The sequence below is a fragment of the Pongo abelii genome, chromosome 8, assembly GCF_028885655.2.
Source record: "Pongo abelii isolate AG06213 chromosome 8, NHGRI_mPonAbe1-v2.0_pri, whole genome shotgun sequence".
Taxonomy (NCBI): Eukaryota; Metazoa; Chordata; class Mammalia; order Primates; family Hominidae; genus Pongo; species Pongo abelii.
Window position 1 is genome coordinate 92,856 of NC_071993.2, and position 24,195 is coordinate 117,050.

The following is a 24,195-nucleotide window of genomic DNA, read 5'->3' on the forward strand; positions in this document are numbered from 1 at the left end:
TGCTAGGATTACATGCATGAGCCACCATGCACTGCCTGACTTTCTATCAGCAATAATGTATAGGAATAATTTGAACTTGAAATTAAAAAAAAATACCATTTACAATAGCACCCCCAAAATTGAATTTATTAAGTATAAATGTAACAAAATACATCCAAATATGCATTCAGAAAACCTTGGATCATGGTTGGGAAGAATAAAAATATATATAAATAAATGCAGATACTCCTTGTTTAGGAGCAGTACACTCATTACTTTTAGCTTTACCACAAAGCTAAAGTAATGAAGAGAGTGATATTGGTGAAGGAATGGACAAATAGAGAAACAGAATAGAATACAGAACCCAAAAGACCCAAATAAATATATTCAACTGCTTTTGTCAAAGGGACAAAAATATTCAATGGAGAAAGAAAAGTCTGTTCCACAGATGGCAACAGAACAATCGGAAACCACAGGGAAAAAAATGAACGTAGGTACAAACTTCATAGCTCACCCCTAAAAAATCACTCAAGATAGTCTGTAGACTTAAATTTTCAAATATAAAATTGTAAAAGTTATTGAAGAAAATCCATATGATTTTGGATTGGTGATGAGTCTTTAGATACAATACCAAAGGCCAGTTCATAAAATAAAAAAAGATAATGTGGACTTTATTAAAATTTAAAATGACTATTATGTGAAATATCCAGTTAAGAGAATCAAAAAACAAGCCACAGACTGAGAGAAAATATTTAAAAAACAAACCTGAAAAAGACTTGTGTGCAAAATATACAAACAAATTCTAACAACAAAAAGAAAAACAACCCAATTAAAAGATAGACACCTCACCAAAAAAGATATACAGATGACATGCCCAGGTGCAGTGGCTCATGTCTGTAATCTCAGCACTTTGGGAAGTGGAGGCGGGCAATCACTTGAGGCCAGGAATTTGAGACCAGCCTGGCCAACATGGCAAAATCCTGTATCTACTAAAAATACAAAAATTAGCTGGGCGTGGTGGCTGGCGCCTGTAATCCAAGCTACCTGGGAGGTTGAGGCAGGAGAATCACTTGAACCGGAGAGGCAGAGGTTGCAGAGAGCTGAGATCACGCCACTGCACTTCAGCCTAGGCGACAGACCAAGACACCATCTTAAAAAAAAAAAAAAATGGAGTGTTGCTGTCACAAGCCAAGAAACTAACAGAAGCTGAAGAGAGGCCCGAAACGGATCCTTCCCTAGTGCCTTCAGAGGGAGCATGGCCCTGCTGAGACAGAGTAGAAATGGGACTCGGCCCACCCCCACTAACGTGTTGTTCCGTACATGCCCGCTGACCACCAGCCCTTGCAGCACCACCCTCCAGGTGCCACACTCGCTGGCCAGACCTTGCCAACTGTCTGAAATACACTAAGATAAGCAGCATTTGGCCATAAGTCTTACTCAAGGGAGTTGACTCTATCACCCACTTGTGCACGAGGCCAGGAGAATGACCGATCCTTACCCCGGCCTCATTATAATACTAAAGTCCCCACCCAGGTATGGGCTTTTCACCTATTTTCTGATCATGCAACGTATGTGTTAGCACGATTCTTTACTGCATCTGAGCACCCTTCACTCCACCCTGTAGGTGTAACGACACTCACCTAACTCATAAATTATGCATGTCACCCTCCTTAAGGTGCTAATTTTAATACAAAAATTAGCTGGGCATGGTGGCTGGCGCCTGTAATCCGAGCTAACTGGGAGGTGGAGGCAGGAGAATCACTTGAACCAGGGAGGCAGAGGTTGCAGAGAGCTGAGATCGCGCCACTGCACTCCCCTTGGAGAGCCATCCAAGAATCCTTCCTCCTGGCCAACCTTTAGGGCATAAGACTTAATATGTCTCTTTTCTGCCTTAAATATGTCTCTTTAGGGGAATAAGACTTAATAAAGCCTTGTCTGGGAAACTTGCTTGGCCTTGTATCAACTTCTGTTTCATGGGAGCCTAAGAACATGTAGTCAGGAACACTGCCAACATCTTTATTTCCAACTTCTGGACTTTGGAACTGTGAGACAACAAATTTCTGTGGTTCTAAGCTACCCATTTTGTGGCACTTTGTTACGGCAGCCCTAGGAAACAAATGCAGGCACGTTCTGCTCCATCTGCTGCTCTCTCCAGACCACAGCTCCTCCCTAAGCCCACCCCATGAGAGGCTGAGGACAGAAGCAGGACCCTTCACAGGCTACCATCACTGCTGGATGGTCACTTCCAGCACTGACTGTCTGGGAGCTCCAGCCTCAGCTCTCAGTTTCCTGGAGCAGATGGGAGGATGAGGACAAGGAGGAAGAAGGGCGCTGGCCTCCAAGGAACTGTCCCTGAACCTCCACCCTGCTGTCCTTGAAGCTGCCCCTGAGCCTCCACCCTGAGCTTAGCCCAGAGCTGTCCCTGAGCCTCCACCCTGCTGTCCCTGGAGCTGCCCCTGAACTTCCACCCTGCTGTCTCCAGAGCTGCCCCTGAGCCTCCATCCTGCTGTCCCCAAAACTGTCATTGAGCCTCCACCACGCTGTCCCTAGAGCCCAGAAAGCCCAGGGCTGGCCAAACCTCACCCCTCACTCCTCCTCTGGCCTCTCTTCCCAGCCATCAGCACTTTGGAAGAGCCATTAAGCCCCTTTTAATCTCTAGAAAGGTGCCTCAGGAAGGCACAAAGAGGTCACACCAGGTGGTCATGGTGCCTTACCTGTGTCCACTGGGCCCTGGCTGGCCCTTTAAGGGGATGAGGGCAGAACAGCTGAGAGACCATACTCCTCTTCTCAGAGAGGTCAGGCATAAAGAAAAGGGACAACGGAAGGAGGAACCTGTGGGCAGCATGCTGAGGGTAGAGGTTCCTCCCCACAGGCACTGAGCAGAGGGATCCTTCCTCCCTGAAGCTGCCCCTGAGCCTCCATCCAGAGAGGACCTCCAACCACTACTGGGGCCCATTCTCAGGAGGTTCAGTCCCAGACAAGGGTTCCAGAGACTTAAGTCCATTTTCCCAAAATGGACATGATGCATCTGGCAAATCAGGGACCTAGAATGTCCAGGACCGAGCCTTGCTGAAGACGGAAGAAAGCAACATGCCCTGGAGGTGCTCATGCAGCCCGGGCCTCTGGCAGTGACCAGCCAGCAGCCAGGCATCTCTTTGCTGGGTCTCCAAGCCCTGATGGTCACAGAAAAGGCCACAGGCCAGGGCTGGGATGGGCCCAGGGCTCTGTGTGTTTCCTGGGAGGGCTGAGGGGTGGCATCCCCCGTAGCAGCTCAAGGCACAGTAGTCACTGCTGTTACTGCTGCTCTCTGAGTCTGGGGGAGCTGGCCTGGTGAGGCACATGGGGGCCCAGCCCTCCTATAGCAGATAGGCAAGTGGCTGTGCCTTCCACTCCTTACACTCTGCTGGCAGCACATCCTCCAAGCTCAGGTTCCCCCAGAGGCTGCTCCCAGTGCCCTCCTGCTCCTCTTCCAGGAACACAGATTTCCAAGGACCCGCTGGGCCACAGGTGAGCAGTGCAGTGGCCTCCTGGATGCAGGGCTCCGAAGCTCCTCGTGGGGTGCCAGCACAATCCCGGCTCAGCAGCACACCTGCCCTGTGGGCCCCCATCCAAGTCTGGAACAGAGTGTGGAAGGAGGGAAGGGCTCAGGCAGCATGTTCAGAACTCATCCTGGGAGGAGCTGGCTCCTTTCTGGCAAGCCCAGCCTCCCTCCTCCTCCAGGAAGCCCTTCTGAAGTCCACACCCAGAGGCCAAGCAGTGCCTGTGTCTTGAAAGTTCTCTTGCCTCCATGTGCCAGCCCAGCGTCATCATGGGACCCTGAGTCCCTTCAGGCCCCTCACCACTCCCCCAGCACAGGGCCTGGTGCTCACAGCAGCCTGAACCAAGGTACAGATGGTGATGTCTGCTCAGGACAGAGCCAACTCCTGACAGCATGTGCCTCAGAGCCTTTCAGCAGCTACAGAGACTGGGCATTCCCAACACACACACACACACACACACACACACACACACACACACACACACATACATATACACACAAACACACACACACACACACGAGTCGCTGTCAGGACTGGTGACTTTCAAAGCACTGGGCTATGGCCAGCAGACCTGGATCATTCTGTGGGGCCACAGGAGGCCCCCACCTCCAAAAGGAAGCTGCTCCCTTGGTGGGACCAGGAGCCTCCATCCCATGGATCACACATACCATACCCTCCATCACTGCACTGCTCCCTGGAGACAAACCTACGGCACCAGATCCCCACCCGAGGGTCTAAATAACAACTGGCAGGTGCCCTTGTTCTCTAGGGAAGAGCTGGTGCCTGCAACAGGATGACAGTCCAGGGGACAGTCGTGATCTGTGTCCTGCTCAGCCTTGTACTCGGCTGCCCAGGCCCATGATGGTCACACCTACCACCTAGGGGAAAGGGGGAGACTCTGCCAAGAGCCTGGTGCCCGGTTTATGGTTCAAATTGAATATTTGGACAAAAATCTTGAAAACTAGGCTCCTCGTTGAGAGAGAAAAGGATTTTTCTGCATAGTAAGCTGGAGCCGCGGTGTGGAGGGACATCCTTGCCACACAGGGCCCAGGGATGCCCTAAGGCACAGGGAGTGAAGATCCTGGAGAAGAGGGGTCAGCTTGGCCCAGAACCCAGGGAGGGGCCCTCACTGCTTCTTGTCCTTTGCCCAAAGTGAGGAGTCTGAGGGGAACAACCAGGGACCACTCACTGGAGCCCTCCCTCTCCCCCTCCTCCCACCCAGGGGGCATGAACTGCCAGCCCAGCATGGAGGGGAGGGGCTGATGCAACCCCCAAGTTGTTCACTGGTGCCTGGGCTGTGGGGGCCCAACAGGGCCACAGATGGGGAAGTGAAGAGCCCACTCCTCAGCTGTGGTGCCAGTAGGGGATCCGGGGAGACCAGGGGACCAGGCAGAGCAGGAGCACAGAGGCAGTAAGAGCCCCAAGGGCAGCGCACACACCACAGACCCTTCCCCACAGCCACAGGACAGACACCTTCGCAGAAGGAGGAGGTGAGGCATATGGTGGGTGTAGACAGCTGCAAACCAGAGGGGACAGAGATAAGTCATGAGAAATTTACATTTTTCCGTCAACAGTGGAACTGGAGACATGAGAACAAAAAGAAATCAGTAATGGAGAATAAAGCTAGTTTTTCCCCATTTGAGACACAGTGTATAAATTGAAATACACTGAATATACAAAAAAGGCTCCAAGCACCCATACTGGCCACCAACCCTCTTGAAAGCCAACATCTTGGGCAGGCCGGAGCTCTGGGCAACACCTGCCCCCAACGCCCTGCCGTGGTCTCTGCACACACCTGGAAGTTCCCACTGTGCACACTGTAGAGGGCTGGAAGAATGCTGCTGGAGAGGACACATTCTGGTAGAAGGTTTTCTTCACGCTGAGGCCAGGAGAGGCCAGTCAGAGGCCTATGGGGACCCAGGCGGCCTGAGGTCACTGCAGAGGCTGAGCTTCCTTCCATCAGCAGGAGGTCCACCCAGCTCATCCCTGCCGCTGCCTCTCTCCCATCTCATCACATCCCAACCCACTCTCAGGGCAGGACCCAACTGGGCCTCCTTGCCTAATGGCCGCACAGAACTGATTTATACTGAGGCAGGCATCCTTTACAGCATGACCTCCAATGCTGGGTTCAGAAAGGGGAGTTACCAGCCGGGTCCTCAGCCCACAGAGGGAGCCAGCACCTCCAGGAACCTCGTCTTTGACATCAGTAGGTCTGTGGCTCCCACCCCACCCAGTGTCTCCCTGAGCACCAGACTTGCTGCCAAAGATCCACTGACCCTCCCACAAGGATGTCATCTGGGGCTCCAACCCCACAGGTGCAAATAGACCTCGCCAACCTCCCCGCAAGGATGTCCCCCATTTCCCCACCTCAGGGTCACCATTCAAATCTCATCCAGTCACACGTCCCCTCTATTCTCCCCCTAAGACCCTGCAACTCCCTCCATCTTGCTCTATCTCCACTTCTTTCATTGGCTAATGCCAAATCATCTCCCTGTGGGCACCCCACTGGCCCCCATTGGCCCACAGCAGGTCCCCTATGTCCCCTTGTCCCAGCAATCCATTCCTCAAAACATAAACTAGGTCGTGTTACACAGTTTCACACTTTCCTTTGCTCCAAGGAGAAGCCAAGCACCCTCCCGCTTAGCCCCACCCAACACCCATCTACCCACACCCTCTTCCTCACATCTGCAGCCTGACATGGCCCCTGCACCCCCTCTTGTAACCTGACATGTGGTGCATGAGGCAGGATGGTTTATTTAAGGAGGGTCCCTGTCCATGTTGTTCTCTAAGGCATTGGCCAGGGTGAGAACAGGGTCCTGTGCACACCAGATGCCCCAACTGACCTTTCATATAATGTGTGAACAAAAGAACAAACCAAGCTCCTCCAGAGGCAGGAGACTAGGACCTCTGGCTCTTGATCTCGGTGACTCTGGGTCTGGTCGGGACCAAGCTGCCCTTATCTTCAGCCTCTGCCTCAGATCCCCCTTCCCTTCTCTCCCCTGGCAACTTGAGAACCTTCTTCTGGCCCAGGATGGAGACTGGAAAAGCCCACCCCATCCAGGACCAGACAGTGGAGAGGGGAGGGGAGGAACCAGACAAGGGTGGCCCTTGACGGCCCACCCACCACACACTCACACATGCACACAGTGACACATCTGCACACGTACACTAACATGTACACTCTTACCCGCTCACACATGTACACACACACACACACACACACACATCAGCTACCTACCTGGGCGACAGCTTGAACAGGAGGTAGGTCAGGCTAGTCAGCAGGAGAAAGACAGACACAGCAACAAAGGTATTGCCTGGCCACCCCCAGGGTGGGATCAGAGGGACTGTGGGCAGGAAGGGCCAAGGGCTGTGAGCAGCCTCAGTGCACACGTGTGCACACATAAACACATACATGCACACTCACACTTATGTGCACTCACTCACAGAGACACAGGCACACTCACCCTACTCACACACACACACAAAGCACACACATGTGCATGTCAGCATGTGTGTGTTCACACACACACCTGGCTCCAGTTCCTCCCCTCCTCATCACTCCAAGTTGACATCTCTTTATTCAGAGTGGGCAGTCTGCCCTGGACTGCTGCTCCCAGGAGAGAGGACCCCAGGGGAAGCCAGTCCAAGTGTTACCTCTCCTGCCTCTTGAAGCACAGCTTAGCTGAGAAGTGTGGTCATCAGCTCCAAGGCAGGACTGATGCTCCAGGTCAGGATGCAGTGGCCAGAGCTGACATTGCTCTGCAAGTCAGAGAGTAGGTTCAGCTTCACTGGAACAGAGTGAATCTACGTAAGGCTGAAGCCCCATGGGTCTGGGTATGTCAGTCAGCACACCCAAAGGGCATGGTCAAGGCCCTCTCAGACCAGGCACCTCACAGGAAGACTGGTCCAGAAAAGCCCCAGGCGGAACAGGACAGCAATGACTTCCTCTGGCCTCTGCAGCTAGACTAGGTGGTTTCTAAATCTTGCTTCCCCTTTCTTTCACAGTCTGCGGCTGGAAGTTCTTCCCAGCATCTTATTGGAGTCCTTCCTGGTATGACTGAAGTGCATTTCACATGACTGAAATGCCAGCTCCTGCCCCAACTAGCAGCCCTGCATCTTTATTTTCTGCCAATACCCTGCCCCTGCAATAACCATGTGTGCCTTCTCCTCCCAGGGGACAAGCCTGTCCCCAGCCTGGATCTCACTGGGCAGGGACTGAGAACACTCATGGGGCCACATGGGTCACAGGCTGCAGGGCCCTGACCCCAGCCCCCAAGCAGCCAGGATGTTCTTGGCATGGGGTCCTGCCCCAGGTCTATAGCTGATACCGTGTCTCCAGGGCAGGTACTGCAGCTCCACCAGGCTGACCTGCTCCCTCCCAGACATCCAGTGGTGGAAAGTGATGATGAAATTGTCGGACGGCAGGAACACTGCCTTGGGTGGCAGCACTACAATGCACTCACTGCCCCACAAGATGCACTTATGTGTGCCACCAGGAGCCTGGTTGCTAGAAAGGGCAAGTGTCAGCACCACGGGGCTGCTACACTGTCCTGGTGTAGCTGCTGCCATCCTGGGGACTTCACCCTCATCCCTGTCCAGGTGGGCATGGCCCTCCACGCTCACCTAGTGAAGAGGAGCCCGGGGTTGGAGCCCTGGCCCAGCTCTGGGGCAGACCAGTGGCAATCGATCCTGAGAATGTTGTTGGTGAGGCAGGTGAAGTTTCCGGCCCTTGGCCCTGGAGACAGTGACGGTTGGGAGCCCACCGTGAGTGCTTCAGGGCAGAGTTGAGTTGGGGGGTTGCAGAGGGATCTGACAGCTGATACCCTAGCAGGGCAGTCACCAGTGAATGATCCCAGAATCTGTCCAGAGAAGCACTGGGAGGCCTGCGAAGTGGCGGGCTCTGACCCATGGTACAAGGGCAAGTCAGACCCAGACAGTCATCAAGAGGGTGAAGGAAGGGAGGCTAGGGTCGGTCCAGGGACTGAAGGTAGGGAGGTAAAGGTAGGGAGAATAGAGACCGAGGTCCAGGCTGACCCCTAGAGGACATGCCCCAGCCCAGTTTGGGCCAAACTTTTCCCTAGGGACTGGACATCGGACAACCCAGTCCCCCAAACATGCCCTAGTTATCCACTCACCTCCTACAGACACTAGTGCCCAGCCCTCACTTCGTCCATCCCCCGAGACAGAGACTCCCGAGCAGACACAGGTAAAGACGCAAGTGCAGGCCAGGAACCAGGTGCTCACGTCTCGCCTCAGGGCCTCACTCTCCAAAGTCCAGCCTGCAAAGGACTGCTCTGAGGGCCCTGTGCAAACCATCCCTCTCTGGAGGGGTGCTCCCCATGAATTTGTCCCCAGGAGATTGCTCAGTGGGTCTCCATCTGCACTCATACTGTGTCCTGTGAAAGACGCTGGGCACCACTGCCCAGGCTTCACCGATAAGGAACTGAAGCTCAGAAAGGCCACTTGACCCAGCTGCAGACTCATGGCTGCAGGGTGTAAGATGCACCCTCAGACTTAGATCTTGGACTCTGACTCAGCTAAGTCTCCATGTCTGCCAAGAAGGCTCCTCTCTAGGATGGGCATCCTCTGCCAGCCCATCCCCTGTCCCTGGGCCCAGGCCTCATCCTGCAGGGGAGTCAGGATTGGGGGAACCACTTACCACCAACAACCACCACAGGTGCATTTTCTACTTTAATTCTCACAACAGCTTTGTAAGGGAGAAGCACTGTCCCCGTTCACAGGCAAGGAGCTGACTCTCAAGGAGGGAAGGAGGGGAAATGACTTGCCCAGGGTCACACAGACAACTTCTATGCATTCTTTTTTTTTTTTAGATGGAGTCTCCCTCTGTTGCCCAGGCTGGAGTGCAGTAGTGTGATCTTGGTTAACTGCAACCTCCGACTCCTGGGTTCAAGTGATTCTCCTGCCTCAGCCTCCTGAGTAGCTGGGATTACAGGCTCCTGCTGCCACAACCAACTAATTTTTTTGTATTTTTAGTAGAGATAGGGTTTCACTATGTTGGCCAGGCTGGTCTCGAACTCCTGACCTCAAGTGATCCACCCCCTCCCTTGGCCTCCCAAAGTGCTGGGATTACAGGCATGAGCCACTGCTCCTGGCCTGTATGCATTCTCTCTCCCTTTTGTCTTCTTAAATAAAGACCCATCCCAGGATTTTGCCCCAGGAAGGTGGACAAGAGTGGCAGTGGGGTATCCATGCAACAGATGGCACTTCCTTAACTTTGTTGCACCCCTGTCCCAAGGTGCCTCCAAAGGACAGCACCACCAGAAGGGCAAAGCCCCCCATGCTGGAGTGTGAGCCTGAGTCCCAGGATCCCTGGAGGAGCCAGAGGTTGGCTGGAGATAAGGGGCTGGGTGTCAGGAAGCTCTTGGGTGCGGGGAGGCTGCTGACGCCCTATCACCCCATTTGCAGCTCCAGTGATACACCCATAGCCCGTAGGCAGGAAGCAGGGCCAACCTGGTTACACAAGACTGATTAGTGATAAGCAGGAGAAAAAAACCAGACATGCACGCAGACTACAGCATACACACAGACTACAGCATGCACGCAGACTACAGCATGCACACCCTTAAGGAACCCACACACCCTCAACAGGCAGCAGGCACTACTCTAACCCCACTCCAACCCACTCCTGGCAGCCTATCCAGGTACCCACTGGACTGCAGGCAGAGCTGCAGGCAGAGCAGGCAGAGCTGCCTTCCACCATCCTTGACCACAGGGCCAGGCAGTCAGGGCACGTGCACACACCCAGACCTGCAGGCTCCCTGCTCGTGGATGTCACTAGGAGGCAGAGGTGGCAACGAACTGGGATGGTGAGATGATGCCACTGCACTCAAGCCTGGGTGACGAGCAGGACCCCTGCCAAAAAAAAAAAAAAAAGCCAGCAGGTCTGGGCTAACCTTTAGTTTCTTCCTCTATGAAGTGAGATAATTGGACAAGACATCTTTTACAGGCAGCTCTAAAAGATTACAATGCTGGGATAATTGGGAAAGACCTACACTCTAAGAATCTGCCTGCTTATTTGTTAAGTGATCTCAGATGACCTGTAGCTCATGATTAGAACTGGATGTCATCATTAGTATGCCCTTACCCAAACTATTATGTTATTAGTTTTGGATTTAGGAACTCTGGGAAATTCTGCTAACTACATTTCTCTGACTTTCTCACATGGATCTAATCCAAAATTATTTCATAATCCTAAAGAAAATGAAATGCTCTTTTGAGCAGGGAGACTAAAAAAATCAAAGCAAATACATCCATCTTCCATTGCATATTGGTAAATGTATTAATCACTTCATTGAACCCCATCTAATCATCCCAGCATAGAATAAATTATCTCAGTGTATAAATAGTATCTAAAATAGTATTTCATCTTTTATATTCATGATCTGTCATGCATGTTTAGATTGTGACAGCTTAATATGTAGTATTGCTAGGGGGATAAGAATAATGTTATGCAAAAATCCTAAATTTTATATGAACACCTTTTGAGTAATGCATAAACTTAGCACTGCTAATGCAATGTACCATGCTAAATGTTTTGTAATTGTTAGTTACACTAGTAAATTACAGTTTATCAATGTACTGATATACTATGGAGACTTTAATTTCCATATTTCATAATGTTTTCACTTAAATTTTTTATTATAATGTGAACAAAGTTTTGGATTTGAGACAAACAATCTTGTCAATTCATATCAGTCAGTTCTTAGGACAGAAAGAAATATAGAATGATATTGGAGAAGATATTTATACAACGAATGGATCCAGAGTCTGTTGTATACCCAAATTATGTGACCCTATAGAAGGGCAAAGTGAGACTTTGCAAGATCCAAATGTTCACTCAGGCTTCCTGCTTGCACAAATTAAGAGGAAGAGCTTAGCAGCCAAATTATTTAAAAATTTTTAAATTTTAAAAATAATTCATCACACACCAAAATGCCCCACATTTTACCTTAAGTCTCTAAATTGTTTCTAAGCTGTCTCAAATTCAAATTTCTATGCCATCTGCAGAAACCTGGTCTCTAGCATCAGATTTTTTTTTAGCAGGTAAAAGTTGCTATTCTGGAACAAAGCAACAGTAAAAGGAATCAAGATGAGAAAATGTGGATCATTGGGCTAGGACAGTACCCCTACTCAACCAGATACACCTGCTTGTTCATATAGATCTCATCTAGAAAGATGTATTTCTTCATACAGTTTCAAATAACTTCTTCAGAGACATAAGCCAGAGTTTCATTAACCACATTCAAGAGCGTTTTTCTTTATCAAAACACAAGGGCATATGTGTAGATACTCGATGGTCTTTTGCAGATGAATTTGCAAAAGAAAGCTTCACTGTGAACATATCATACATCAAGTGTGTAATAAAACAGTGATGCTTGTTAAAATAGAAAGACTGACAGGTCATTATACCCTAAAGTACATTTGACCTTTATTCTCTGAAGCATCTTGATCATCTTTAGTTCTAAAAGACATTGGAATTTTAAGAGAAATGCTCACACTTCTGAAAATCAAGAACATTTAAAAGTAACCAGAGGTAAGTCCTGCAGCTCTCTGATATGGTCATGTTCAGTTTGCCCTTAGAGTGAAGTCCTTTCCATGCTGAAAGGAGCAGGCATAGAAATAATCATGTCTGTCATGTATGAACTAAACTTGTTGTGGAGGCCGGGAGCGGTGGCTCATACCTGTAATCCAAACAATTTAGGAGGCTGAGGTGGCCGGATCACTTGAGGTAAGGAGCTCGATACCAGCCTGGACAACATGGTGAAATCCCGTCAATACTAAAAATGCAAAAATTAGCCAGGCATGGTGGTAGGCACCTGTAATCCCAGCTACTCAGGAAGCTGAGGCAGGAGAATCACTTGAACCCAGGAGGCGGAGGTTGCAGTGAGCCGAGATCATGCCACTGCACTCCAGCCTGGGCAACAGCACAACACTCTGTCTCAATCAATCACTCATTTAAAAATAAACTTGTTTTTGGAGAAAACCTGCAGGGTTGGGTGTCTAACAACAGCTCAGCATACAGACCTTGGCTTGGGCACTACTGACATTTCCCATCCTCATCACCTCCTCCAGGGACCGTCACAGAATCTCTTTCCTTCATGTTATTCAAGCCTTGTTAAGCCAATTTCATTGTTTTGTCATAATCTAAGGTATAAGAAGGATCAGGTAAGTTAGTTTTCAGTTTTCTGCCTTTCTAGGAAGACTTCAAGTATGTTGCATTTTTGCTAGTTTTTTCCTCATTCCATAAATCTCAATTTTCCTGGCTTCTTAGAAAGACTTGAGATAAATCTTATTAACTTTTCAAAGTCTTTCTCCAGGCTCTTTTCTAAGATTTAATAAATCCAGCTCACAGCGAAGACTTCCCTTCTTGAATTTAGGTCATTTTTTATTTAAATAAATACTTCCCTATGGAGTGTCTGCATCTTTGCTTTTAATATTTCACTCCTCAACTAGATGTTAAATCCCTTGAACACAGGAATCACATATTACATCTTTTAAAACAGCATCTAAGACCGTTGATTCATACAGTGCATCACATGTAAGAAATACAGCTGGGATATGCAATTTGGTTACAGTGTTTACAGTTCATCAAATATTCATTGTAAATAGATTTCATACCTCTATACTTTTGCAGCTACTGTGGGCCCCTCATGTTTCATTGCATATAAACAACAACCATATAACCAGCCAGTTCTCAGAATCTAACTTCTTAGACTAATTAACTTCCAGTGGGGGTGGGGGGTACTGAGGAGCACTACAGCGTGACTCCAGCTACCTGGAACATTTGAAAATAACAAGGAGGATATTTCAGGAGCTGTTGCTCAGGCCCTCCCCTCCAGGAAATAGTGTGTCTGCATCTCCTCCCCCTTCACCCAGGGTGCCTGCCTCAGGCCAGATCCTCTGCACATGAGATAAAATTCCTGAGTGGAATCCAGAATGAGCGGAAGGTAGACAGGCTCTCTAGAAGGTAGACAGGCTCTCTAGAAGGTAGACAGGTTCTCTAGAAGGTGGCCAGAAGGGGCTGTTCTTCCTGGTCAGTCAGAACTGATCACTGATGTTTCTGGATTTGCCTCCCAAGATAAGATAACCCCAGAGCAAAGAACATTATAAAGCTTTAGAGTAAATTATTCTACAACTAGCTCAATTTCTCATTATTCATCACCAACTTGAAACAAAATCCTAACCTTGGGAAAACGCACACACACTCACATACACACACACACACACACACACACACACACACACACACACACACCCCTGCTGGGAGGTGGGTGGCATAGGGTTTTTCTTAAATAACTAAACAGTAGCAGGCCATTTGTGTAGATTGCTGATATATTGAAAATATTCATCCAAGCTATGACTGACAAAAAAATAATACATACCTGAGACATACTATGTCCTAGGGCTCTTTACATATTCAGAGCCAGCTAAAAATAATACATGGATGGAAACTGTTGCTTAAGAATCTTTCCCAGTAATGTTAACATATCAAGCTACTAGGAAAGGAGAAAGATTTTCCTGTCTAGCAAGAAAATGATTGAATGGTCTGATTTATACAGAATAAATGTGTCTTCAAATTCAGTCTCTACCTCTTCATGCTGCTCTTTGAAACACTGGATTCACATATGCAACATCATGTGCAAATAAGTGTTTTCTGAAAATCTCATTTTAATTGCTTTTTTAAAAGAGACAAGGTCTATCTTGCCCAGGCCAGAGTGTTATTCACAAGCACGATCATGCACTATAGCCCCAAACTCCCGGGCTCAAGTAATCTTCCCACCTCGACCTCCCAAGTCACGTAGATGGGACTACAGGCACATGCTCCCAGCCTGCTGCTTTCTTATTTAGCAACCTCTTAATCTTAAAATGAGAGCAGAGTATCCCTCATCAACTGCTAGGAAATAAAGATGGTGTGTCATTTCATATTCAAATATAAAGAAGAAATATATTTCTATAAGGTTAATAATTTAAAAAATAACACATCTAGCTAAATAAAATAAATTATTTGCACACAGGTCCAGGATATTAAAACAACTAAAAAGGAGAGAGAATTATTCCAACTTTTTTTAGTGTTGCAAAATTATATTTTCAAGGCAACTTAACTTTTAAAGTTATCTTCAGTTACCAAAACTACTCAATTTTCCAAACTTCCAGATAAAGGTTACTCTTTAAAAGGCTATTTTTCTGGTTAATTCTCACCACACACATGCTTTCTATTTGCACAATATTCTTAGGCGCTCTTGGTGCACTAACACTGCAATGCCCTTATACTGTGTGCTCTGAAGTCTTTAGGGGCTGCCCTTGTAGACAAAATATATGCAGATGCAATCTCGTCCCTGGTGTTTACCCTCTTTCCTGAACCTTCGCCATGATGTGCTTCCTGTAAGCATTCTCTTTCTAAAACTTCACAAGTGGGTAATGAATTTCTAATAATCAATGCGTGGCCTGTAGTACTTCACAGGAAGTACATAAACAACTACTATCCTCAAATTTTCATCTCCAATATCACTTACAAAGACCAACACTGTTTTACAACCTAGTGGTCTCACTCAAAATAAGTTTGCTATGTCTAAGTACTCTAAACAAGTGATTTGGTGTATAGACATTATATATAAATATCGATCTCCTCACTCCTTTATTCACTTGGACATAAATGTTCTGTTTACTGTTTGTAAGGCATATACAGAGATGAATAAAATACAGACTGTGCCCTTGGTATTATGGACTCAACATAGAAACAGACATATAAACAATTTTAACACATAAATTTGAGTTGTGTTGTGTGCTCTTAAAGAATGCCTTCTGGCTGGGTACAATGGCTCATGCCTATAATCCCAGCATTTTGACAGGCCAAGACAGGTGAATCACTTGAGCTCAGGAGTCTGAGACCAACCTGGCAACATGGTGAAACCCCGTCTGTACCAAAAATACAAGGCCAGGCATAGTGGCTCACACCTGTAATCCCAGCAATTTGGGAGGTTGACATAGGTGGATCACTGGAGGTCAGGAGTTTGAGACCAGCCTGGCCAACATGATGAGACCCTGTCTCTACTAAAAATGCAAAAATTAGCCAGGTGTGGTGGTGCACACTTGTAATCCCAGCTACTCAGGAAGCTGAGGCAGGATAACTGCTTGAACCCGGGAGACAGAGGTTGTAGCGAGCCAAGATTGCACCACTGCACTCCAGTCTGGGCAACAGAGTGAGACTCTGATTCAAAAAAAAAAAAAAAAAATTTAGCCAGGCATTCTTACAGGATCCTTGGGGTGTCACTTTTCTGGCTGGAAACCTCTGTGGCCAATGGCGCCTTTCCCTGAGTTTTGCTGAGGCCCACTGGGCTCGTTCTGCTCACTTGGCCTGGCAGGCTGCATTTGGCTCATGCTACCAGCCTGGATCTCACGCCTGCCAAGGGCGAGCGAAGCATGGAGTGGTGAGAGGTGTGTGAGTGAGTGAGTGTGGGTTCTGGCCATTGCACACAGTCAAGCATGCTGCAGTAGGGCAGGCAGCTCCTGGTGCCAGCACGGGTGCTGGCTGTCTATGAGGCTGTGGCTGGACCAAGTGCACTGCCAGCAGCCTCCACAGCTGGCACTAAGGAATGCAGTGGCACCATGAAGCTTGGAGGCTTCAGGAACCATAGGGCCCCAAAGAGGGAGTCACAGCCTTGGCTTGGGGAGCGCCCAGGTCCGGGCACCCTAAAGGGCCACAGAATTTCTCTCCTTCTCTTTGCCTGCAACGTGGCAAACAAGGGGAGTATTTATGCCCTGTTTGTCTTACAGCTCTTTCAGCCCTGCCATTTGGGAGGTCCTGAGTTCTTGTCCTGTGTCCAGGAAGAATGCTGTATGTGGACAAGTGGAGGGCGTGCAAGGTGAAGAGGAGCTTCATTGAGGGACAGAATAGCTCAGAGGAGGCCCTGGAGTGGACAGTTCCTCTCTGCAGCTGGTTGTCCTAATGCCTGCTCAACTCTAGCTGAGCCAGGAGCTTTTATGGGCCTCAGAGGGGAGGAAGTACGCACTGATTGGTCCATGTGTGGCCATGGGTGGGCCGGGAACAGGCACCACAAGTTCCCATCTTGATCCATGGCATTGGCAGCACAGTCACCAGCCTTAAGGTCCTCCTGGCCTGAAGGTGGGGCTTCACTAGGGACCCACCCACTTCTGCCCAGGAACCTGTTTGCCTCCTGCTGCTGTTCATGGCACCCATGCTATAGGTGCCAAGGTGTGCCTGCAGGCCAGCACCAAGCTGCCCTCAGCTCCCCTTGGCTTCCCTCCTATGCTTATCCACACCCAAAGTCTGTAGTGGGCCAAGGCTGGGGGCTGGCATGTCAGCACTGCCCCGACTGTGTGCACACCTGGTTGGGCTGTGAGAGTGTCTGCTCTGAGACTGGAGCAGGCACTGACAGCAAGGAGAAGCCAGGTAGTGGGAGCATGCACATCCAAGCCTGTGAGGAAAGGGGGGGCCTTCCTGGGGGCTCCCAAGAGTGCAGGGATGCCTGGGTCCACAGCCGTGGTTTGGGCAGCTGCAGCTGTGCCTGGGGGGACAAGGCTCTTGTCTGCTTCATGGAGTGGGAGGCACAGGTCTGCAGATACGATATCTGGATATGATACCCTTTTAAATTTGTCCTAACTTTTATATGACGCTGTTTAATATGACCCATATTGCATCATTAATGTCATTAATTAATTAATTGTAGAAAATATATGAACCAGTAACCTATGACTTGCTGACATGTTAATAAATTTCTAATATCCACAGCATTCCTTGGACACTAGGAAGAATAAGAAAATGAGAGCTTGTTAAAGTAACAGAAGCCAACCTCCCTCACACAGTCAATGATATTTTGACTCCTTGCTTCAATGTTCCTCTTATACAAAGAAAGAAAAACACAAAGGAATAGAGTTGATGGTGTAGCCATTGTTAGGAAACTTAAAATTGTCATTTTCAACCTTCACTGAACTTGAAAAATGTACTATTTTTAGTCACATTTCCTATGTCAGTCAAACTGGTTTCACCAGTTTTTCCTCTACTCAGAATCCAGGTAGGCCTAAATCAGAAATGCTTTCTTGTCGACACATCTAAGAGTCCCCGAACACCCATCCAAATGTTCACCTTGAAGTATGAATAATGCCTGAGAAAGCAAAACCAAACAAATTGGTTCCCACTAACAGTAAATTTAAAGTAATTGAGAAACATGGTCAGTTTTGTACACAAAAATTAGGGTAAAATGTTGACTACAACAGGAGATAAAGTTAGAGCATTTTAAATAAACACAAGAAAAAACAAGCCAACTAAAGTAAAAATATTTAAAAATGTAGTGAGATTGACCACATGTTCATAATTGTTAAACTTGGATAAGAGATACATGAAAATGAATCACTCCCTCTCTTCACTGACTTTTGTTTATGTTTGCAATTTTCCATAATTAAAAAATGGAGAAAATAAATCTGAAAAATCCAATTTGTGTTTCTTTAAGGTCTTCTTTAAACAACTAAATATAAAAATAGAAAATGGTTAGAATGCATATAAAAACAAGATGCATTATAGCATAAGTTTTCTGGGGGAAATTAATACAGAACAGAATATTGAATTAATCTCAGGGGAAAAAAGACCACCAATTAACCATGAAAATGTTGTGACTCTTAATGGATAAGTTCAGTCATTTTTTTTAGCTTTTAACCCAATAAAAAGAGAAAGAAATGTCATTCTGCAAAATTTGCCTGTTGGTTTAAACACATACACACACAGACACACACACACACACACACACACACACACACACACACACACTTCATTCTCCAAAACAGGAGAGGGGATCCCTAGGAAATTTTAAATAAGTAGTTTTGCATAAGTTATTTGCAAAAGTTGATTTGTCTACAAAGCCAGTTATTTTTTTAAATTGCTGAGTGCTAGGAAATAGTAATTACTTCTAAAAAGCAAATATGGTACTAATTCAAAGACAAAAATGAAGGTTTTGTTTAAAATGATATTAAACCGAATCCAATTTAAATACCTTAATAAAATTATGTGTAGTAGAAAACTTCTGGAAATGGACTTAAACTAAAAATAATAAATAATAGTGAAATGTTAAAGAACAAATCAGGTCTAATAATGAAGAGATTTTCTTAGTAAAATCACAATATTAGTGGGGTAGAGGAAACCCTAGTATACATGATCCACTATTTGGTCTAAAATACAATATAGATACTATCTCAGGGAACTTTGTTTTAAAATTGAATCTACTGGGATATAAACTCTGTATTAAGGGATGGCTGCTCAGTGAATGACCTTAAACTGAATAATGAGTGTAGCTTGTTAAAGAAAAGCAAAATAAAGAGTTTCTGGCTTTAGGAAAATAATAAAGTCATGAGACTACATGTTTATTCTCAGAAGTTCCCTTTTGTATGAAAAAAGCACAAATTCCTTCCCTGTCCCCAGGGCTTTCTTTCTACTTTGTTCTTTAGCACCCCAGGACCCTGTCTTTAACCTAACATCCAATTCTAACCAGAATCTTCTATCTCCTGAATTAATCTTATCAACTTCTTAAAGCTATTTTTGTTTAGACAGAAGACTTACTTAAAAGAAATTTTCTGACTAGGTATTAGTTAGTTTTCACACTGCTATAAAGAACTACCTGACACTGGGTCATTTATAAAGAAAAGAGGTTTAATTGAGTCACAGCTCTGCATGTCTAGGGGGGCCTCAGGAAACTTACAATAATGGCATAAGGTGAAGGGGAAGCTAGGCACGTCTTACATGGCAACAGGAGAGAGAGAGGAGGAATTTGCCACACACATCTAAACCACCAGATCTCATGAAAACCGCCTCACTATCATGAAAACAGCATGGGGGAACCACTCCCATGATCCAGTCAGCTTCCACAAGGTCCCTTCCTTGACACATGGGGATTACAATTCGAGATGAGATTTGGGTGAGGCAAAGAGCCAAACCATATCATTCTATCCCTGGCCCCTCCAAAATCTCATGTCTTTCTCACGTTTCACAACACAATCATGCCTTCCCAACAGTCCCCCAAAGCCTTAACTCATTCCAGCATTAACTCAAAAGTCCAAGTCCAAAGTCTCATCTGAGACAAGGAAAGTCCCTTCTGCCTATGAGCCTGTAAAATCAAAAGCAAGTCAGTTACTTCCAAAATACAGCGGGGGTACAGGCATTGAATAAATGCTCCCATTCCAAATGAGAGTAATTGGCTAAAACAAAGGGGCTACAGGTCCCATACAAGTCCAAAACCCAACAGAGCAGTCATTAAATCTTTTCTAAATTTAATTTTTATTTTATTTGAAGTTCTGGGGTACATGTTCAGGATGTGTAATTTGGTTAATAAACATTTTAAAAGACATTCTGACAGGTGAGAGATGATATCTCATTGTGGTTTTAATTTCTCTAATGATTAGTAATGCTGAGCATTTTTTCATATATCTGTTAGCTATTTGCATGTCTTCTTTAAGAAATGTTTTTATCACTGGAATGCAAGGATGGTATGCCAATATGATATTTGCATCATGTGCAAATCAATAAATGTGACATGCCACATCAACAGAATTTAAAGACAAAAACCATATAATGATCTCATTAGATGCCAAAAAGCATTTGACAAAATTTAATATCCTTTTATGATAAAAACTCTTATCTTCCATTCTCTAAGCAAAGAGAGAGAGAGAGATGAGAAAAACCTTTCACCAGATTAGACATAGAAGGCATGTACCTCTTTAAGGAAACCCCTGAGTGCAATTTTTTTTTTAAAGAAGAACTGTAACTCAACACAATAAAGGTCATTTATAAGAAGCCAACTGCTAACATCATACTTAAAGCTTGTCCTGTAAGATCTGGAACAAAAGGGGAACATCACACTCTGGGGACTGTTGTGGGGTGGGGGGAGGGGGGAGGGATAGCATTGGGAGATATACCTAGTGCTAGATGACGAGTTAGTGGGTGCAGCACACCAGCATGGCACATGTATACATATGTAACTAACCCGCACATTGTGCACATGTACCCTAAAACCTAAAGTATAATAATAATAAATAATTAATTTAAAAAAAAAAGATCTGGAATAAGACAACGATTTCTACTGTCTTAGTCTGTTTGTGTTGCTCAACAAAATGCCTGAGGCCAGATGATTTATAGGGAAAAGAAGCTTATTTGGCTCACATTTCTGCAGGCTGTACAAGCATGGTGCCAAATCTATGGCAGTCATTAAATCTTAAAGCTCCAAAGTAATGTCCTTTGACTCCATGTCCCACACACAGGGCATGCTGATGCAAAAGGTGGGCTCTCAAGGCCTTGAGAAAACCCCATTTTCTGGGAAGAAACTCAAGCCAGGTTTAGAAATTTGCATACAATTTGGGCAGCTCTGCCCCTGTGGCTCTGCAGGGCACAGCCCCTGCAGCTGCTTTCATGGGCTGGTGCTGAGTGCCTGTGGCTTTTCCAGGTGCACACTGCAAGCTGTCAATGGAGCTACCATTCTGCAGTCTGGAGGATGGTGACCCTCTTCTGAAAGCTCAACTAGGCAGTGCCCCTGTGGGGGCTCTGTCTGGGGGCTCCAACCCCACATTTCATTTCTGCATTGCCTTAGTAGAGGTTCTCCATGAGGGCTCCACCCCTGCAGCAGACTTCTGCATAGGCATTCAGGTGTTTCCATACATCCTCTGAAATCTAAGCAGAGGCTCCTAAAGCTCAGTTCTTGCCTTGTACACACCTGCAGGCCCAACACCACATGTAAGCCATTAAAGCTTGGGGCTGGCACCCTGTCAAGCTATGGCCCAAGCTGCACCTTGGCCCCTTTTAGCCACAGCTGGAGCTGGAGTGGCTGAGATGCAGGGCACCAATTCTCAAGGCTGCACAGAGCAGTGGGGCCCTGGACCTGGCCCACACAACCATTTTTTCCTCTTAGGCCTCCAGGCCTGTGATGGAAGGGGCTGCTCTGAAGATCTCTGACATGCCCTGGAGACATTTTCCCCATTGTCTTGGTGATTAACATTCAGCTTCTCTTAACTTAGGCAAATTTCTGCAGCCAGTTTTAATTTCTCCCCAGAAAATGGGTTATTCTTTTCTATCACATGGTCAGGCTGCAAATTTTCCAAACTTTTATGCTCTGCTTCTCTTTTAAACATAAGTTACAATTTCAGATCATCTCTGTGTGAATGCATATGACTGTATGCTTTCAGAAAAAGCCAAGTCACATCTTGAATGCTTTGCTGCTTAGAAATTTCTTCTGCCAAACACCCTAAATCATCCCTCTCAAGATCAAAGTTTCACAGATCTCTAGGACAGGGGCACAATGCCACCATTGTCTTTGTTAAAGCATAGCAAGTGTGACCTTTAGTCCAGTTCCCAATACGTTCCTCATCTTCATCTGAGACCACCTCAGCCTAGATGTTCATTGTCCATATCACTAGCATTTTGATCAAAGCCATTCAACGAGTCTCTAGGAAATTCCAAACCTTCATATCTTCCTGTCTTCTTCTGAGGCCTTCAAACTGGTCCAATTATCCAGTTCCAATGTCATGTCCTGTTACCCAATGTCTGCCTGTTACCCAGTTCCAATGTCACTTCCACATTTTCAGGTATCTTTATTGCAATGTCCCACTTCTCTCAGTACCAATTTTCTGTATTAGTTTGTTGCACACTGCTATTAAGAACTACCTGAGACTGTGTCACTTAAAAAGAAAAGAGTTTTAATTGACTCACAGTTCTGCATAGCTGGGTAGGCCTCAGGAAATTTACAATCATAGTGGAAGGCAAACGAGAAGCAAGGTGCATCTTACATGGTGTCATGAGGGGGCGGGGGGATCATACAACCTTTAAACCATCAGATTTCGTGAGAAGTCACTCACTGTCATGAGAACAGCATGGGAGAAACCATGTCCATGATCCAATCACCGCCCACTAGGTCCCTCCCTGGACATGTGGGGATTAAAATTTCAGATGAGATTTGGGTGGGGACAAGAGTCAAACCATATCAGACCAATTTCTTTGAAGATCCCTAATTTAAAAGAAAGAAAAGCACACTTAAGAAGCAACTAAACAATTCAGTGATTCTCACAAATAGGCCTAAAGGAAAACTTATGAGTATGCCTGAGTGTTTATAGATGGTAACATACTTTGTGCATTGAGGGTTGATATGTATGTATGTAAGTATGTATTCTTGATTTTAAGAATTAGTGTTAGTATTCCTATTGTCTTCTTTCTAAACACCTTTCCTAAGTGATTTTATCCATTCTTTTTATTTAAACACCTACTGTAAACAAAAAATAAAATTCTAAGCTCCCCAACCATCTGAATGGCATTTCCTTTTTGTCAAGGGTATCCTAAAGTTAACCCATAAAACGAGTTCAGTCTATGATGGGAAGGGAGAGTTGGATGTGTCTCATTACCATTAACATCAACACAGACCTTAAGACTGTTAGGACAGACTCTTTAAGCCTGATAGGAAACATTTACCATCTATTCTCTCTGAAGCCAGAACGTATTTCAAAAAGTATTGGTTAAGGGTATACCCTCTGGACCCTCCCAGCTGGGATGAGTAGGTCTAAAGTGACTAATCCAGCATCCCAATCTCCCTAAGACTTTGGATCCCTCCTCTAAATTAAACCAAAGGAGATCAGGCATTTCCAGCTCATTCACAGTGTGTTTGTTTGTTTGTTTCTTTGTTTGTTTTTGAGATGGAGTCTCGCTCTACCGCCCAGGCTGGAGTGCAGTGGCACGATCTCAGCTCACTGCAAGCTCCGACTCCCGGGTTCACGCCATTCTCCTGGCTCAGCCTCCCGAGTAGCTGGGGCTACAGGTACCCACCATCACGCCTGGCTAATTTTTTGTATTTCTAGTAGACATGGGGTTTTACTGTGTTAGCCAGGATGGTCTCAATCTCCTGACCTCATGATCTGCCCGCCTCAGCCTCCCAAAGTGCTGGGATTACAGGCGTGAGCCACCATGCCAGGCCCCACAGTGGATCTTTTAATCCATATTTCAGCTAACCAAGCAAATAAATGATTAGAGCCTTTTTTAACTCCCTGAGCAGCAACATTAAATGCAGAATCCATGCTTAGTGGGCCCGAATTAATAAATTCAGCCCGACCCAGTGCTATGTTCCTTCCACCATTATCCCACACTCTTAATATCCATTCCCATGCCTGTTCTCCAGATTTCTACTTGTATAAATTAGAAAACTCAAGCAGTTCTTTTGGAGTGTACTGCACCTCCTCATGGGTCACACTCTGAGCTTCACCTCTAGGTGCCCACCAGGACTTTAGTCTAGGGATAGGTCTAGAAGCAAACAAGGGTGTTGCAGGTGGGACCTGAGAAGAATCAACATTGTCTTGCCTGGCAACTGCCTCAGGGGAGGCCATCACGGCTGCCTCAGGCACACAGGGTTTATCTCCTCACACAAAGATGGAAAGGCTGATGGTAGTGTGGGTCGGGGAGGGGATGTTGCCACTACGGGGATAGAGAAACTGTTTCTTCTGGCAAAAGAGGCTCATCAGATTTCACCAGCTCAGTGTCCCTAATTTCATCAGGGTCCTCCTGCATGTCCCTATTCCAAGTTGCAGGGTCCCATTCTATTCCAATCAATACCCTCGCCTTAAGAGCAGACACCTGGCAACGGTGTGTGTGCACCTTTCATTGCAGGTCAACCACTCACAT

The 24,195-nt window shown here is 46.5% G+C and overlaps 1 pseudogene; it reads right to left on the bottom strand.

Moving 5' to 3' along the window:
• Window positions 1-3,023: 3,023 nt before the first annotated feature.
• On the bottom strand, window positions 3,024-9,002 carry LOC100454091 (interleukin-9 receptor-like; annotated as a pseudogene).
• Window positions 9,003-24,195: the final 15,193 nt, after the last annotated feature.